Source organism: Daphnia pulex, chromosome 5 (genome assembly GCF_021134715.1).
Source record: "Daphnia pulex isolate KAP4 chromosome 5, ASM2113471v1".
NCBI lineage: Eukaryota > Metazoa > Arthropoda > Branchiopoda > Diplostraca > Daphniidae > Daphnia > Daphnia pulex.
Genome location: NC_060021.1, coordinates 10,334,836 through 10,353,203, shown reverse-complemented (window position 1 = coordinate 10,353,203; position 18,368 = coordinate 10,334,836).

Sequence of the window (18,368 nt, the reverse complement as noted above, 5' to 3'; positions counted from 1 at the left end):
ATATTCGACGATCCTTTTTTTCTTTTCTTTTTTAAATCATCGACGTATGGATTCACTTCTCATCTTTAACTGTCCATCGACCCTGGACCCCCTTTTTTCTTTTTCTTTTGACACGCGGATGGAGATATTTTTCCACATTTCTATTAGAGGCCTAAAAGTCTCCGATGGCGGCCGAAAGAACAACTCAAAAGGGACCCTGTATAAATTTCACACCTTAACGGCGGTGGTGAAAAGAAAAAAAAAAATAAATAAAAGAGAAGAGTTTAATCGTCTATTATTTGATCTGATGGGATATACTACACAATCATCTTTTACCTCCACTTGAATGCGCCCAGTTGAATGAAAACAGCCCACACCATTTCCTATAATATCCATCCGATCGACTAAACATTTAGGCCTGTTTTTCTCTTTGCTTTTCTGAGCTGGCTCTGCCATCGTCTATATGGGGGCCATATAGGCCTGTAAATATGTCTCAACTATACAACTGTTGTTGCCCACCGTGTGTTATCCATATCCGGGCGAGAGCTCTGAGCTGGATTGCTGCAACAACTCTACTGGTATTATTTTGACTTCTGTTAAACTGAACTAGATTCTTTTTTCTTTTACTATTTCCTTCCTTTTTTTCTTTTACGACCAGTCAGCAGCTTCTTTTGTCATGTCCAGGGTCTGCTCTGTGTGTTGTTATGAGCCCTGAGCTCGTTGTAAAAATTGGAACCCCCCTTTTGGTAAGGGAAAAGAAAAAGAAAACAAGTGGTGAGCGATTGCAGAAGCGCAACAGCCAATGTCCGGAGTAAATCTAGAGCTAGCTCACTTTTTTCACCCATCATTTTTATGATACTCTGTGTGCCTCTGACATCTCTCAGAAGAGCTGTAAAAAATAAAAATGGCTATTCTATTATATGTCATCTGGTAAATACGTGGCACTAGCCAAAACGGACTCGCCGATGCGAGTCAGATTGGTGGGAAATGGAGCTCGATGGATGTTTCTAATTGCTGGAGCTCGTAGGTAAAAACTCAATCGTCAAGAATGTGTCTCTATTTCGTCACAATTTTTTGACAGAGAAAGAAGGCAAAGAAATGTCGCCCCGTTTATTAAATGCCATTAGCTCTGATTTCCAAGCACGCTTGGCCGACGCCTGTCTCCTTTATCTTTACCTTAAATATCCTTAAATATATATTTGTTGAATCATTTTTATAAACTCTCCGGTTAATAATGACCCAAACTTCTTGCCCTACGCATCCTTAGATATATTATAAACGAATCCGTTTTCTATTGTTGTCGCCTTCATAGTCCATCAAATTGATTTTTTCGTCTTCTTCTTCATTCGCTTGGCTGTGCACCAAGGTTTTTTCCTTGGTTCTCTCTCTTTTTTTGACCTTTCCTTGTTTGTCTTTTTTTGATGCCTTGTTAAGTTGATGGGGGTAATCAATGAAGAACGGGTCCCCGGGATGTTCCTGCAGCTGCAGAAGATATAGTTATATCAGTCACCTTTTTTTATTATTTTATTTTTGAAATATTTGTTTGTTGTTTTTGGTTTTTTCTCCGGTGGTCTCGGGAATCTTTTGAAGGGGGGAAGTTTTCGGACAAGTTGACATTGTTGGGATAGTTTTGGCCGGACTCGCGCGCGCTCGCGTTTGTACCTCGGATGGGAGATTGACGTGCGCGAGAGGAGAGAGCTGGGCTGGTTTGGTCTTTGGTAGGAAGAAAAAAAGAACATTAGATTGAGAAAGTGGCTGGGATTCTTTTTGATTTTCCCCCCGTGTACAACAACAGTGAATGTAATGTAGAAGGGGGGTTCTGATGTTTGACGTTTCTTGGCTCGTTTTGATGCGCGTTAGTCTTGGACTGCGCACACAAAATGTGGGAGAGCTGCGAAGTGAGTGAGATGGAAGGAGGGAATGAAATAGTCAAACGTCAGAGAAATCCCCCCTTAGAGTTCCTTATGTCCGTTATGGTATTTAAGGAAGGGGAAAAAAAAAGAAAGAAAAGAAAATGGGAAATCAAAATAACAACAACTCAAAAATATTCCCAACAAAAATCAAAAAAAGGTCCAAGACGAGCTGAGAGAGAGAAAAGCCAAGAATAAGAAAAAGAGGAAAAATAAAAGGTCCAGGGCAATCGGGCGGTTCTTGATGATAAAGATCTTTTGCTTGGGTTAGAAGGAAAAAGGACCTCCTACAGCGCGTCACCTTCGTTATATGTTATACATCCAGCACACACACACACACACACATTTCCATTTTTTGGCTGGGCGCTCACTCTGCTCTGCTCTACGAAAAGAGCCAGACCGGCGATTGCTTTTTTGGGGGGTTCTTTCTGGATGGATGGAGAATCTATCGTCTCGGAATCCGGTGGTGGTTACTTTGTTGTGTGTGTGTTCTCAACTCGTTTTGATTGACAGCCTTTGCATATACACATCACACACACACACACAACATTGCTGGCAGCCACACGCCGGGGCGAAACATAAGAATATAAGAACAACAACAGCAATGACAACAAGTCTCGAGCGCGGCTGTTTGTCAATCACAAGTCCCAATGTGTCTAATCTATTAAAAATAAAGGCGAGAGATACGAATACGAAACAAACCAAAAGAGAAAAAAGAAAACCCGAAAGACGAAAACAATAGGGAACCACCGAACCAACCAAACAAACAAACAGCCAAACGAGCTGTGTGGGGCGGTGCGGTGAGGCTGGAATTTGTGTGTCTTTCGAAACATTTTTATTTTGGCGATATGACTAACGAGCGCAGCAGACACACACACATCCACTCGATCCCGCCAAGCCCCAAAAAAGGTGAAAATCAAAACCGGATTTTCTCGAATGCAATCGTCGACTGTCTATATTTGTCTGGATATTTGTGCATGTAACAACGAAGGTTGCGCGGGTGGCTTTTGTTTTATTTCCCATGAAAAAAATTTAAACAAAAACAAAACTGGCGAATCTATAACAACAGGTGATGTGTGTAACAAAAACAAATGAACAGATAAGGGGGGAAATCAAGTAATGTGTATAGGGACAATCGAAATGAAATTTCCCAAGTTGATGAAAATAAAAATGTTGAAACGAGAAAAACCGGACCGATCCGGGAAGAACCTTTTTTTTTGTTTCAGTGCTGTCCGCTAGTTTGTTGGACACACATACAGACGTCGTCGTGTGAACCACTTCAGCCCATTCCCTGTCCGTCGATAATCGATTGTGTTGATCGCAGCTCAATTAGTGTAGAGACGTGTTATTTTTTGGGGGTCCGGCGCTCGTATACATCATCCATCAAACAATTTTTTTATTTTTCTCTTTTTTTGATTGTTAAGAGCGTTTCTATTGTTGTTGTTGTTGTTGTTATTCCTTTGGGCGCTGAACCGACGGTGACTGAACTGTTGTTTGGCACGGCGATATCAACGCCCGCGGGAGTGACTACATCCATGAAAAGGATCTCGTGGCTGTTTTTTTTCTTTCTCCCCCTGGTGCGGATGAGAAAAAAAGGGCCAATTCGCCAATTGTGCATGTTCGTTCCGTATTGATGGCGCCCCCCGCACAAAAAAAAATGCAACAACAACCGAAAAAGAGAAAGAAAAAACGAGAATAAATGGCGATATGACTTGGATCATCCATCAAAAATAAAAGGGGGGAGTTTGATAGAAAAATGAGAAAAGAAGGTCCGTGAAGAATTCGCCATCCGCACAACAGCAGACAGACACATGTACACAAACGAATCGAATGAAAAGCAACGCAGAAAAAGAGATCTCGTATGCTCACACACACATACACATTGAATGGCCTTTTTTTTCCGACATTCAAAAAAGGCCCTTTGGGAAAGAAGAAGAAGAAGAAGAAGAAAAAAGCAAATGTCTTTTCAACCGTGAAAAACCTGTGTGTCGATTAACCCTTTTTGTGTGTGTGTGTGTGTTGTTGATTGAGACGTCCGGGTGCTGAGAAACGAAGCGAGCGAAAGAGAAATATATAAAAGAGAGAGAGAGAGCCATCATCGATGCTGGCGTGATATAGAGTTGTATATGTATCTATCTACTATTGGGCGGCACGCAGCATGGGGCTCTCTTCGGAGCGGTTTTGTCACGCCGCAATCGGCCGGCTGATGGATGGGGATCGTGGCCATTGGTTCTCTTTGGTTCATCCGTGTGTTTGGCTGGGCGCCGACCACACATTCACACCTATCACACACACACACACACTGAGAGTTTAGAAGAAAACTTCTTCTTCTTCTTCTTCCAGCTTTTTGGTCGCTTCAAGTGCTGAGAAGAAAATGTGCCGCCGCCCGGCCGCCCGGTCCGGCCCAAATGATGTCTCGTTTGTTCCTGCCCCCTACCTATAGAACCCCCCTCTCTCTCTCTCCTTCCTTCCTCGCTGTGTTATTCACATCCAGGTGCACTCTGCGGGGGTACACGCATCGCCGACAGATACATATATTTATATACATCGTTCTCTTTATATCTAAATATATACGTGCGAAGGCTGTAGAGAGAACCAACTCGTCTGCGTACCTCAATCATCCACGGCTTCATTTCTTCTTCTTCTTTCTCTCTTGATTTTTCTTCTTTCTTTTTTTTTCTCTCCTCTCTCCAGTTGTGGCTGGATTGTGGCGCGCGTTCCATCTATCTGCTGGGCCTCTTTAGCTGGGGGGAGATGGCGAGAGACCGTGGAAATTGAGGTTGTCCTTTTCATTTGCTGTGGCTGCTGGCCCCCTCTAACACATCTCATCAGCTAATGAAATGTTTCTATGTAGCCAAACTTGCCGTCCCGGAATGTGTGTGTTTGCTAGAAGCCAAAGCAGCTCTCATCTCTCTTCTATTTGAGCCGCTTGTTGCGCCGCATCTCTGGTTATTAACCGGAGAACTCAGAGAGGTTCGTTCCATTCCCATCTCTTTAACTCTCGCAAGAAAGATCTTTGATTTTCCCCCACAAAAAATGTCTTTTGAGAGAGACTTTAACAAATGGCGACGACATTTTCACAGGTATAGGAAAAAGAAGAGAAAAAGCCCAGGCAGTTTTGGTTGGACAAATCAAGAGATCATGTTGTATTATTATTGAACGGAGAAGAAGAAGCGCGCGGAGGAAGTTGTCGCCCGCTCTTCTTTGCCTATTGTGTGTCCGAGACCTTGCAATCCGCCGCTGGATGCGGCACACATCCTTTTTCCTTTTTTTCTTTCATGGTAAAAACCACCGAAAAAAGAGAGAGACTTATGGCCACTGATTTCCGAACCCATTTTTTAGTCTTTAAAAGAACCAAAAGCATAGAGACATCATTCCTGGAAGCTGATGGAGACTTTTCTTTTTTCCAAGTTGTACAGCCAAGGACATGTATATACGTGTGCCGGGCTTGTATTGTATTCTCCTAGAGCTGGCCATACCATCCACACACACAACTCAGTCGAGAGGAAGTTAAGGAAGAAACAGTTTGGAAATATATTTATGACCTATTGAAAATCATTGGATCTATTGTGGTACCTTTTCCAGTGTGTACCTTCGTTTTTTCACCTTTTTTTTTGGCAGAAACTCTTCTGCGAAATGCTGGGCCACCGAAAAAAATATAAAAAGAGAAGAGAAAATGATAAAAAAAAGAATGTGAAGCTCTCAATTGTGTGTGTGTGTGTGTATGCGCTGCGGATAGGGAAACACGACCGACAACAAGGGCTGCAACTTCGACACTTCTTTTGTCAGTCGACGGCAAACAAATTTATTAGCCCGTCACCTCAGCAGCACCTCTTCTCTTCTCTGCCGTGTGTGTGTCTTCATTCTGTGCTGGGTCGCGGCAACTTGCGCACCAGGGCCGCCGGGGCTGGCCGGCCGCGCTTCGATTGTGCCTTATACGATGAAGAAGAATGAAAAATCGGCCCGGCAATTGGGATGTCAAAGTAATTCATCTTCTCTTTTCTTGAATTTTTCTTTTTCTTTTCTCATTTTTATTCTTCATTCCTCCTCCTGGCTTGTGTATTTACACTTTCCAAGGGCAGAAAAAGGTGCTGGTACATACACACACAAGCCGATGAGGCTACAAGAGTTAGAGAGCAGCTATATAACTCTATTTCCACTATTATTATTATTCTATAGGAGTCGAGGGAAAATAGATTTATGAAAATTTCCCTTTTTGGGCTTTTGTCACCACCAAAACTCAACAAATATGTACACACACACTAACGTCGACTATAGCTAGTAACATACAAGAAGGGGAAAAAATATGACACATCTCAGCTATATAAGCAAACAGGACAATATATACAATAATACAACGGCCAACGGGAGTCGCCTAGGTATATATATATAGAGAGACGAAAGTTTTGATGTATTTATTTTCACATGGACCGCAGCAACGGCAGCGGCAGTCATTCACACCCGACGACTTTTTTTGAATGTGTTGCTGCTTTGGCCCTTTTTTTATTTTCCCATCATTGCCATCTCTTTTTCCTTCGGTTCTTTTGATATCATATCGGCAAACGAGCGGCGGACCCTCTCGCTCGCCGCTAAAGACTTTTAATATCTTGACATCTTTCTCGGACGCTTGCTGCTGATGGTTGGAACTGTTGTAAAAAACGTTTAGAGCCCTTGTTATAGCGATGTGCTTCTCTATGTGGTGTGTGTGTGTGTTTGTGTGTGTTCTATCTACGTAGTACATGTCGAGCGCTGCCATATTCCAGAATTTCGAATATTATAATATTTACATGAAACGAATAAGACGTAGATGTAATTCGACTTTGGCGCTTGCCAACACTTCTTCTTTGACTCTCGTTATTTCCTTTCACGTCTTTCTATTTTTATTATTTTTCGTATCCCCACGCCATTTTTTTTTTTATTATTCTCCCCCCCTCTTTTTAAATGGATATTTTTATTTCGTTTTATTTCTGAAAAAAATGAAATAAAATTTTGTTTTGAAAGAAAAAAAACTGTGAGTAGAAGAGAAAACTTTTTATTTGTTAACTCGTATGCGGCTTGCTTGCACTGCCGTTTGTTGCTGCTGCTTTATTTTTTCTTGCGAGGCTGGCAGCTTTTGATATACAACCTTGTTATTCATTCCGCTTGATAAACACATCAGCCATCAGTTGACGCGACAGGACTCATCTTTATTCTTTCCCTTCTTCTTCTTTTATTTTTATTTTTTTTAATTTTTTTACTTTCCTTTCTTGATTTTCTTGCTGTGATTTCTATAAGCTATGGAAGGGATCCCAACAGATAGACTCGTGAAGTCTTGACATTTGTTGGTGTTATGCCTGGACGGTAAAGGGGCGCCCACTCGATTAGCCGCGCCGCAAGTTTCAGATTCCAACTTTTTTTGGCTCCGTTTCCACCGAAAACGAAACAATTCGTGAATGCAAAATGGCGCCAAAAACAAATGGGCAAAGGATATGGTATTTCTAAATATAAGACGGGAATATTATACGCTGAGGTACGGCTGCGAGCTATACAGGCGGGTGCTGAGAAAAAAAAATGGCCCCGTTCAACCCGTTTGTTTTGTTGTTATTGTTCTTTTGTTTTCTTTCTTTTTTCTTCTTATTCTGTCTCTTTCTCTCTCCGGAGTTGTTTCTTGATGTGTTTTTACTGCATTGCTCCGTCTCTTGTTTCTCTCTCTCTCTCTCGCATTTCCAAAGTTGATACGATCGTTGAGGTGCGACCGCCGGCCACAGGACACCTGTCAAGACGTACGACTCGGACTGTTTGGTCTCATTTGAGTGGCGGCCTTTCGTAGAAAATGCTCCGATGGCTTCAAAGTGATGCCGAAAAAGACAAAAACGGGTTCCCCGATTTATATATTTCTTCATTCTCTCTCTCTCTCTCTTGGCATGGCCTGGCCCGGCCTGGCCTCCGAGCCAGCCACTCCCGCCGCCGTTTGACAAGACGCATTCATAATTTGTCCCCCAAATTTTAATTGCTACGTGTCTGTATACATAACCTTGTTTTGTCTGTTGGACGTAACTCCAACAGCCGAGATAGTCCGTCAGGCATGAATCAACGTCATCCAAAGCGCCCCCAAAAAAAGACAATCACACGAAAAAAGAAACAAAAAGGGGACGTGCTGGCCTTTTTTGCCTCTACCCCCCCCCCCTCCCCTGATCCGCTATGCTGGACAACTTCATCATCGATCCGATTACCATTTTTGTATTTGATTATTTCTCACCAAACACACCAAAATAAATAAATAATAGGGTGTACAGAAGAAACAAAGCGGCCAACACACGACCAAAAAAAAATAAAAAAATAAAAATAAAATCATCTAAATATGCAGATAGATTTCAAAAAGTCAGGTGTACAGTGTCTATTGCCCGTCTCTTAAAAACCAGATGCGGAAAAAGAGGCCGCCAAAGGTCCTACTAGGAGATCTATCTAGCCAAATCAAAGGAGAGAATAAGAAAATAGACAAGACCGGAGAGTCAAGAGAGACACTTGACAGTTGGGAGATGTGTGCACAGTACACACACACACGCGGGTTCACTGTCGTTTCAATGGCCGGCTGTTATTATATTCCTCTACACTATCTACACGGGTGTCTCTCTATCACCATATCGCAGGTGATTTCCAGGTCCCGGCGTATACATACATACATATTTGAGTAAGAGAGCGATGGGCGGTTCAGCAGCAGCCACCACTACCACCAACTCTCTTAAGGTTGCCGCTCCTCTCCTCCTCCTACTTCAACCCTGTGATTAAAGTCCTGATCGCCGCCGACCCGCGTGCTATAGGTCTTTTATTATTATTTTACTTTTTTTCTTTTTCCGGCTCTTTATAGTTTCGGTGTCGTCGTAGTAGTTAGTCCGGCTTCTTTTTTTTTTCCCCTTGTGTGTGTAGGGGATATACAAATATTACACAAGGAGAAATGAGATGCGTAAAAAAGAAATGTGTATAGACCATTCGGATTGGGATCCACCCTCTTTGTACACGTCTTTTAAATAAAATACGGAATCAAATATAAATTTTTGGAAAGACGACTGCGGACTTTGTGTGAACTGTGAAGACATATTTCCCCCCCTTTCTTTTCAACATCTGTCTTTTTATTGTGTGTGTCGTCGAGTGTCGTATACTCGTATTACACCGAGGCCTATATAGGCCTATACATGCACAGATCTCACCTTAACGTCGTCCTCCTCTTTTCTAATATATAATATCTTCTTTATTTGTGAAGAGTTAAGATGTTTCTCTTCGGCTTGGAGGGTGATGATGTTTGCCCAAATCGGCTTTTTGACTTTTGATTGCACAAAAGAAATCAAAATTTCATTTTTTTCTTTTCTTTGTCGGTGACTGATTCAACGGCCGGGAAATAGGCCATTAAATTCCACGGCTCAGCGTTGTATTATTATTATCGTACAGCTTTTTGAGACATTCAAACGACGCAGATAGTTACAGACGTATTACATGCCATTAATGTTTGTTCGTTCTTCTCCGTCCTTCAGCCGCCGACAGGATATGCCCTGCGATTCTCTTGATTGCTGGCCCAGTCAAACGAAAGGGTCGCCGTGAGATTCCCGACGTGAACGGAAATCTGATTCGACCCAACTGCTGGTTGCGTATACTCATTTTGATGGGATGCTTTTTAATAATCACTTGGAAGGTGAGAGAGAGAGAGATGAAAGAGCTGATAGACACCGACACACAAAGCTCGCAGAGATGATGGCCGATCACAATTTCCAATAGAAAAAAAGGAAACATTTTCGTGGTAAAGTCCGTCGGAGACGGTGGGGAGTCTTTATTCTCATCCAACTGCACAGTCTCACACACAACAAGAATTCAAAGCATATAGTAACCTATAAGGTGAGATAGAGAGAGAGGAGGGAGCCAAAGGGAATTATCTGGATGTGCTGTATTTATAGAGAGAGACCAGTGAGGGGGTGCTGCCGCGTAGATGGAATGAAAGACTAAATAAGCCCTTTCAGACCATCTTATCAAACCATAATATTTTCACAGCCTTGTCCGTCTGTTTAGCACAAACAGATGCGATTTGACGATCTCTCTCTCGCCACCATTTGTGCCGATACAATTTCCATTTTTTTGAATTTATTTTTTTTTGGCGCGCTAGCGACTGACGCTTTTGACACATTTGAAAAAAGGCGAAAAGAGGAGGGTTCGTCGAGGCTTACTGTATATCTAATATTCCCGAATTCCGATGACGCAAACCCTCCCATCCGTGTATACATTTATACCTGAGCTTCGAGTGACAACCGCAGAATTTGATTGTACACACATCTGTTTGTAAAATTTTTGTTTTCTCTCCCCTCTCTTCATAATGCGCGGCTTGAGTGTAACGCAGTTTGTTACAGTACAGCACTGCTGCAGTCGCCAACACACACTCGATACGGCAGTCAGTTTGTTTCGTCACCATCGCCGGCTCTTTTGTCCGCGCTATCAAAAGAGTGTCGTGTTCTTTTTTATTTTTCTATTTTTTTTTTAGATTTTTATTCACAAACCATTCAATCTTGCGTGTTTGGATGTATATAAATGTATATGTACATTTTTCCCCCCTTCTTATTTCTTCTTTTGTTGGGCCTGTTGTTGGGATTAAAAGGACGTGTGAAGACTGAAGCCCCAAACGTTCCAGACAGAGAGCCAATACAAAGGGAACGTGGTCGAACTCGATGCAACAAACACAACAACAACGACCCCACGGTTGAAAATATTGATTTTATACGAAATTCGATCAAAAAAAATAATCATCATCTTTATTGAATTCGGCTTATCAACCGGAAGTTTTTCTTCTTTTTTAAAAAATAGAAACATCCGACTGGTTGTGTATAGGGCCCTGCATTAATCTCGGTATATATATATACCCATGGCGTGTCATGCTACTTTCTATAATGGTCCGTTCCCAAAACTCACAGTCTAGATTTTTCACATAGAAAAACATACTTGAAACGACTTGAAATAACTATAACACCGTCGTGAAAGAATATCTAAAGGTTTGAAACTTTTAAGCTGGAAAGAAAACGTGTTTTTGTTGTTCTTGTGCGTCTATCAATCCGGACAAACAAATTTAGTACTTCCCAGTCACCGAATGCTTATTTTGTGTTGTTGAATTGTAATGTTGCGTTGTTGATTTTTTGAAAAAAGAAAAAGAAAAACGTCCGAGCTAGGTATTTGGGGGGAAAAGCTATGGGCCTTACGTGGTAACATTCTAACCCCATCCTCTTATGCTAATCCCACCACACTGCCGAGCATTAAGAAAATAAATGCGGCCCACAGTCAGCTGAATCAACACATTGACAATGATGGCGCAGTGCTGTGTTTGTGAACTGGGCTCTTCTCGGCCGGAAAAAAAAAAGTATTCGAGAGCGCATAAAGAAACCCATGTCCTATTTTTAACTCTTTCTCGTCTCCCTTAGTAGAATATCCAGCCGTTCACTTTACTGTAGATGTTTCTTTTTCTCCCCTTAAATGTGTAGGCTACGAATGAAATAGATTTTTATCTACTCAAAGTCATCGGCGAATTAATTGGTCGACCTGAAGAGAGAAAAACTTTTAAGTCTTTTAAATCTCGTAAATGATAGAAAAATATACCGACCGCTTTGATCAGCGGATTGTGTATGCGTCTTAGCACAGAGGGACGACAAGAAAATGATTGGGAATCCTCCTTGTAATCCCCCATGTACTCTCACCCTGGCTCATTAGAGACCCAAACAACAACTGTACAGGGGAGAAATGTAGAACTACACTCGCAAGTCAATCAGAATATTCTTTTATCCAGCGCTAATACACTCGTGTCTTTTCTCTTTTTGGGGGGAGAGACGAGTGATGGCGATTGTCGCAAGGGCTAATACCCTCCCCATCGGGGTATTTCCAACGATATGTCGACTATTAAGTGTGGATAAGACGATTCCAAAATCTATAATTTACCTTTTGAGACCTTTTGTACTATGTGTATGGTCACTTTGGCTGTTCCATTCCGGTCGATCGGATTCGCGTATCCATCTGGTGTGTTGCCCTGGTTTCCGTTTGTAGCGCAGCGAAATATCAGTCTGTGTGTGTCGGCGAAACACATCCCCCCCCATCACCACCCAACAAAGGTGCAGATTAAAGAGTTTTACCTGGGTCAAACAAAACTGTATATATTGTCTATTTCCCCTGGCCTTTTTTCGCTCATCGCAAAGGAAAAAAACAAACAGCTGGGTTAGTTTTTTTTCTGGTAAGCTTCTTTTAAAAAAAAAATCGCCGTCAAAGTCAGTCATTCGCGCGCTTTTTCTTGTTCAAAAACCCCCAGAAAAGAAAAGCGTGTGTTACATGTTATCATAGAACCGTTGTCAGCTCATGAGGGATGATGTCGGCCAATCAGGGCGCTAACGCGGAAAACATGGAAATGGAGTTGAGAGCTTACTGTGAACCCCCTCCAATTACCATATTTAAACACCTAATAGCTCTAAGTGGTCAAATACAGGTCTGTTGCCGTTCTCTCTATTCATTGAAAACGAAAAGAACGAACCCAAGCCCAGCCAGAAAACGCCATGTGTTGGTATTAATGACGATCTGCTTGCAGATCTAGATGTACAATATTCCAAGGGTCCGTCATCATCTTGAGTGTCCCTGTAGAGGAGAAAAAAGGAAAAGGCCGACACACATATAAGCGGCTCCTCTTTTATCTATTTCCTTCTTTTAACATTTTGAATCTAAATATCACCTGCACACATGTGTACATACACGGCGGGCTGTGCGCGCGATGGCAGATTTATGATTTGATTTCCGGCGACAAAGGGCGTCTAATTAGGCAAGGGGGGGGGGGGAGGAATCATCCAGTGCTCTCTCACTGTATAACCACGCTGATTGGTCGAGCCGGAACACTACGGCAACACCTTCGTTTCCTCCGCATCACGACTTTTGATATTTTATACGAAACAGCTCCTCAGCACCGTAGGTCCGTCTCTTGGACCCATGTATCGCTCCTTCCCCCCTGTTTTCGGTTGTTATGTATCCAACTTGTAGGCCTATACCCGCGCATTGTGTGTGCATACAGCTCTCTCTCTGTTGTATGTATGTATGTTTGCAGGCCATTGGGAAGTGACACTGAGTGCTGGATGTTAGATACGGTTCTTGTTGTCACCGCACGACCTTCGCTTGATGTTTTTATAGTTTTGGGCGATGTACGTGGAGAGCAGAGCTATAATAGCGCCCCTTTTTTCAGTATAACGTTGCTGGTTTTCCAACAGATATCCTGTCCCCCCCTCCATCTCTTCTTTCTGGTACAGAGGCGAAGAGGTGGAGGCTAGCGCACAATCCGGAGGGTCGTTCCGCATTTCAGCATCCAGCTCTCTATCCTTCTTCTGGTTCTTCTTTTGGCTCTTCGTCCAGAAACTGCTATGATCTGCTGCTCTTCCAGAAACTATTGAGGACTATCAGAAAATAAAAAAGGGCCGGCCCCCCCATGTCGCATTGCCTCAGACGCACACAAGACATCTTTATACTGAGAGCTTGTCATCTCTCCGTTTTAATGTTCCAGAGGAGCCTGGACGTTCTTTTTTTTTCCATCAGCTCATGTATAATTGGTGGAACGGCATAAAAACCGGAACATCTCCTTTAACGATTCCCTCCACATTTTTTCTTGGGGGGTGTCTGAATTTCGAACCTATCATCTCCGTGGGACAATAAAATCAATAGGAGGAAAGGACTGATGGAAGATGGGCGCGCTATCATCTATACACTGTAATAAGTCGCACTAACTATCCAACGTCAACCCCGCCGGATTGCAGCACGGTCTAACACGGGAGCCGAAACTATGCGGCGCAACGACCTCCCAGCTGCGAGACTATAGCTATAGCATCTTTTCCGACTGCTGGATTCATGATTGCAATGAATGTCACAGTATAGTACTATTCTCTACTGCCAGACTTCGACGACAGGAGAGAGGACGTGGGAGAGTTGCAAGAGTGTACAACTATAGAGTATAGACCTCTCTCTCGAGTATTGGTAGTCAATAACTCGTTTGCCATTGTCTTGCACTTCTTCCTCGGGGGGGCAAGACACTGCCAGCAGAGATACAAGTCCCACGACAAAGAAGGTCGACAATTCTTTTGTGAAATCATCTGCTTCTCCTCGAGAGAAAAGAGGAAGAAAAATAAAAGATGGCCTATACCCCTCTGAAGAAAAAAGCTTTAGCCTAGGCTTAATAGTGTATATACCGTACGGAGGATATTTCTTGTATGATTATTAGCTGATGCCGTCTGCTTACAAGTCCGACCAGCTAGGGACTTACCTCCCACCGTCCCATCATCCAAAGAATGAGAAATCATTATCGGGCGGTGAGTCTTTGGCAAACATCAATCAGACATGTTCTTGTCGTAGATGTATGGACACTTTGAAACGCTACTATAGCAGCCGACCAAAAGAGACATGATGTGGGAACCACGACCTGTTGTAGATCGCGTTCTAATGACTTCCGAAAATCTCGTGATGGACGTGTTCCATACCTACACCAAAACACCCGACCACCACTCCTGATCCTGTCAAAGAATTGTAGCCGAAATCATTCTATTTCGTTTGCAAAGTACTAGACATGACGAAACGAATATAGTTATTACTTTGTCGATTTCTTCGTTCTGATGGTGGGTGATGACTTTGGTTGAAATCGTCAATTCACCAAAGTTGTAAACACGAACAGGGTCTCAGTGGCGGCTAAGCATTTGCTTCTCTTGTGACACAGCACGCCTTCTAAAAATGCGCTTATACACAGAGCTCTGCTGAAATGCACAAGCTCTATTTTTTTTCTTTTTCTGGTCCCCCCCTATACCTTTGCTGGGCATGATAGGGTCATAGGCTAGCTCGTTGACTCCAATCCCATCGCCGAACATTCCTAGCAGCTGTTATTGCAATCATTGGAAGGGCTTCACAGTGGCCATTTGGTGCGCCTATTATTACAGCAGTATTGGAACACGCTTTTTCAGTCTAAAGAATATTGTTCCAGCAGCAGCAGCAGCCGAGAAGAAGAAGAAGCCTTCCATAAAAAAGGATACAGACCTGACAAGATCACAGTGAAGAAGTGCTGTTCCACATCTCGTTTTACACGGTTCCAAGGCAATGTTCGACTCACCGGGTGGCAGCAGTGACTCTTTTTTTCTCTCTTGGTAGAGTGTGGAATGGCAGCATCAGGGGGCTGAAGCCTCTCTCTCCATATAGGCGCGCATATATTGCCAGACGTTTTATGGCCGAATTGCTTTGGTGACACTATGCACACTCACAGCCCAAAAAGAAAAGAAAAGAAAAGCCTGGACGTTTTACAATGGGCTGGCCCAGCGCTCAGGCCTTCCGCTGCGACTCCGTTACGCGTATTTTCCGCCCGCGCATCCACGCGCGTCACGGACAGTCAAACAACACAAGGGCTCGGCTTTCCGTTATTACTCATTGATGCCGGATTGCTGCTGCTGCCCCTGATCCAGCCAATGGTACACTAGTTAAAGCGCAACCTGCAGAAGCTGCTGTGCACTTAAAAATCTTTGACTTTTTCTTTTAAATGACAGCAGCCACCGTTTAGAGCTCTCATCATCGCGAATGTATCGGTTATTTGCTATGGTGCATAGGATATTTCCGTTTCAACTAGAGATTTAACGGCCAGATACTCTTTGAATATTTCTGTCGTTTTCTGCTCTAAGACGAATTGCCTAAATCAGTTCGGCTTTTTTTTTTCAACTTAAAAAGCATTTGACTTTGTGTATAAATTGACGGCCAGGCTATACAAAGATTAACTCGAAGCCAGTTAAAGCAGGAAGACTATATAACTTGAATCGATATTATTTTTACGGCGGAGAATAAAAATTCGACTAATTCGATCAAATGGAATTTTTTTTTTAAAGAAAGAAAAGACAAAAAAATACAGAAAACAGGGAGAATGTTATGGCGGAAGTGGCTATCATTAAGGCTGTCAGGTGGGAGGAGTGTGAACAATGGTCATCAACCAATCGGGAGAGTTGGCTGCCCGCAAAGTACACACTCAAAGCGCCGCTCTCTATACACTTTGCTACACACACACTACAAAAAAATAAAAGGGAAACAAGTTTTCAAAATATATCCAAGTTGAAACAACAGAACTACACTACCTGAGGATTACCACTTCATTCACTGGTGGCGGCCCCAAGTGAAAGGCGGGAACTGCTCTGGCCATCACCGCCGCTATCCTAATTCTTTTCCTTGGTTTTGCTTCCCACCTCCCAGCAGCAAATTGCACATCCCGTCTCTATTTTGGTATTTGATTATCACTCGAAATTCAAATCCGGCACCTCCTGCTTCTTCTCATCGCCAACTCGATTTTATATTTTAGAGACTTGGGATTTTCGTTGAGAGGACAAGACTCCAGAGAGAGGGTCCAGCAGAAATTGATGGAAAAAATGTAAAATTGTGCAGTAAAGTATATCATCATTCTCCATCGCCAATGTATATATATACGAAGGATTTGTTTTCAGTCTATTTTTTCGAACCCTCGAGATCGTTTTTATTGCATCTCTGGAGACTCTCTGAAACATTTTGGGTTTGCAAAGAGTTGAAACTCCTCCCCGTTTCCCAGCACTGATGTGCCTAGATGGTCACATTGACTGCGCACACATATGCCTGCCTATGTGTGAGCGGAGACTTGAGAGACGATCTGTCATGGAACATTGCGGTTTCCCTTCCTCCCCACACGTCAAACAAGTCTGCTAGTCGTTTGGCACTTTTCGTATATACACACACACGTATATAGACTCGTCGTTGGCACAGGAAGTCGACCATAAATATATATAAAGAACAATACCATTCGGGGCTGTGCGCGACAGGGCTCTGCTCCATTTCTCCATTTCGCTGCCCTCGGCTAATTAGTAGGCGGTTGTATTTCATTATATCCACACACAGTCAACTGTGCAAATGGGTCGCTAGCTCAAAAAAAAAAAAAAGAAAAACAAAAATTCATTCATGTTCATCTCGCTGAATGTATGGAGTGTGTTTTTCTAACACTGTGCTGCTGTTTTGTCAAAACTTAATTTAAGCCTTTTTAGCCGTGCCAAAAAAGAAAGGGTTCTTTGACTCTTTCTATGTCTTCCAATTCTAATGCGTCGGTTGAGACTCGAACATGGGTCAAGTTCAGGAAACCTTATTTACTTATTTAGAGTCTACTGTATCTCAACCACTTGTTTTGTTGTACGATGCTGGCCAACATACACATTTATTTCTAATTCCGGTTATAATTCCGGAGTGTACATTCAGCGTCCAAGCCGATGAAGGGATATCTAGCAACTTGGCAGCAACTGATTCAAATGAATATGATTGAAGAATCACCTGCCAAACGGCCTAGATAGTTTATATTGTTGGCAACTTGAATTGTTTGAAAGAAAAATCGGCACATCCATCTTATTGGAGAAACGCCAGATCATCAATGAATATTTTTTGGCCCTTTGAGAATTCTCAGCGCGAAGTACAAAAAGCCCCAAAAAGGAAATTTGTAAGAAATGTAGTGATTTTTTTTTCCTGATGGTTCAATCGAACTTTTGGGGGTTTGAAGGCGATGGCACAAAGAAGGGCAAAGGAACAACGACATTGAATGAAAAGAGCAAGAGAGGGCTAACAGCCGAGTGTACGAAAAAAAGGCAAAGGTTCTCCTAACATCAATCAACTCGGGGGGACTTTGAAACCTCGTTAACCAACCTGCCGCCAAAGCCATTCAACACGTTGGCTCCTTGGTGCTTCTTGTTGCTGCTCCTGCTTCCATTCATCTGGATTTTCTCTCTCTCTCTCTCTGATTTTTTCTCCGGGTCCCTTTCTTGGCAACTTTACTACATTTCCATCAGCATTCGACTCTCTCGTTTTCACGGGTTAAACTCTAAACTGCCGTGGCTTTTTCAAAATCACACAACGACGATAACATGTATTTGAATTCCATCCTTTTTTGAAGCATTTCATTCAAACTCAACGCGTATAAGATCATGTCTTTCTGACAAAATACCTTTTTTTCCCCCCTGGCAGCATTACGAGATAACTGTGTGTGTATATTCCTTAGCCTGGCACTAGAGTTGTAATAAAAATAACAGCTCTTTTATACCATGGTCCCCTCAACACTCTCTCGGCGTTAACATTATAAAAACTTGACGAACCGATGAAATCTCTCCAACCTGTCGGGCACAAGAAGGTCGCAAAGGCTTAAAATAAGACATGGAGAAACGAGTTGGTACTTTTGCCGTTCGTTTTGATTCACAACTTACCTTTTACGAATTACAAACTCGAAACGCTCTCGAGTTTAATTAAAATGAATCAGGTGTTTCTGAATGAATTTGCCAAGACATTTCAATCGATTGATCTCTTTAAATTGACATTTTCCATTGAAATGAAAAGAATTGAATTGCTAATATTGCACAACTGCCATTGAAAAAATAAAAAAACAAAATAAAAGACGGCGGTAATTTTGAATTGCGTTTAAATTTACCT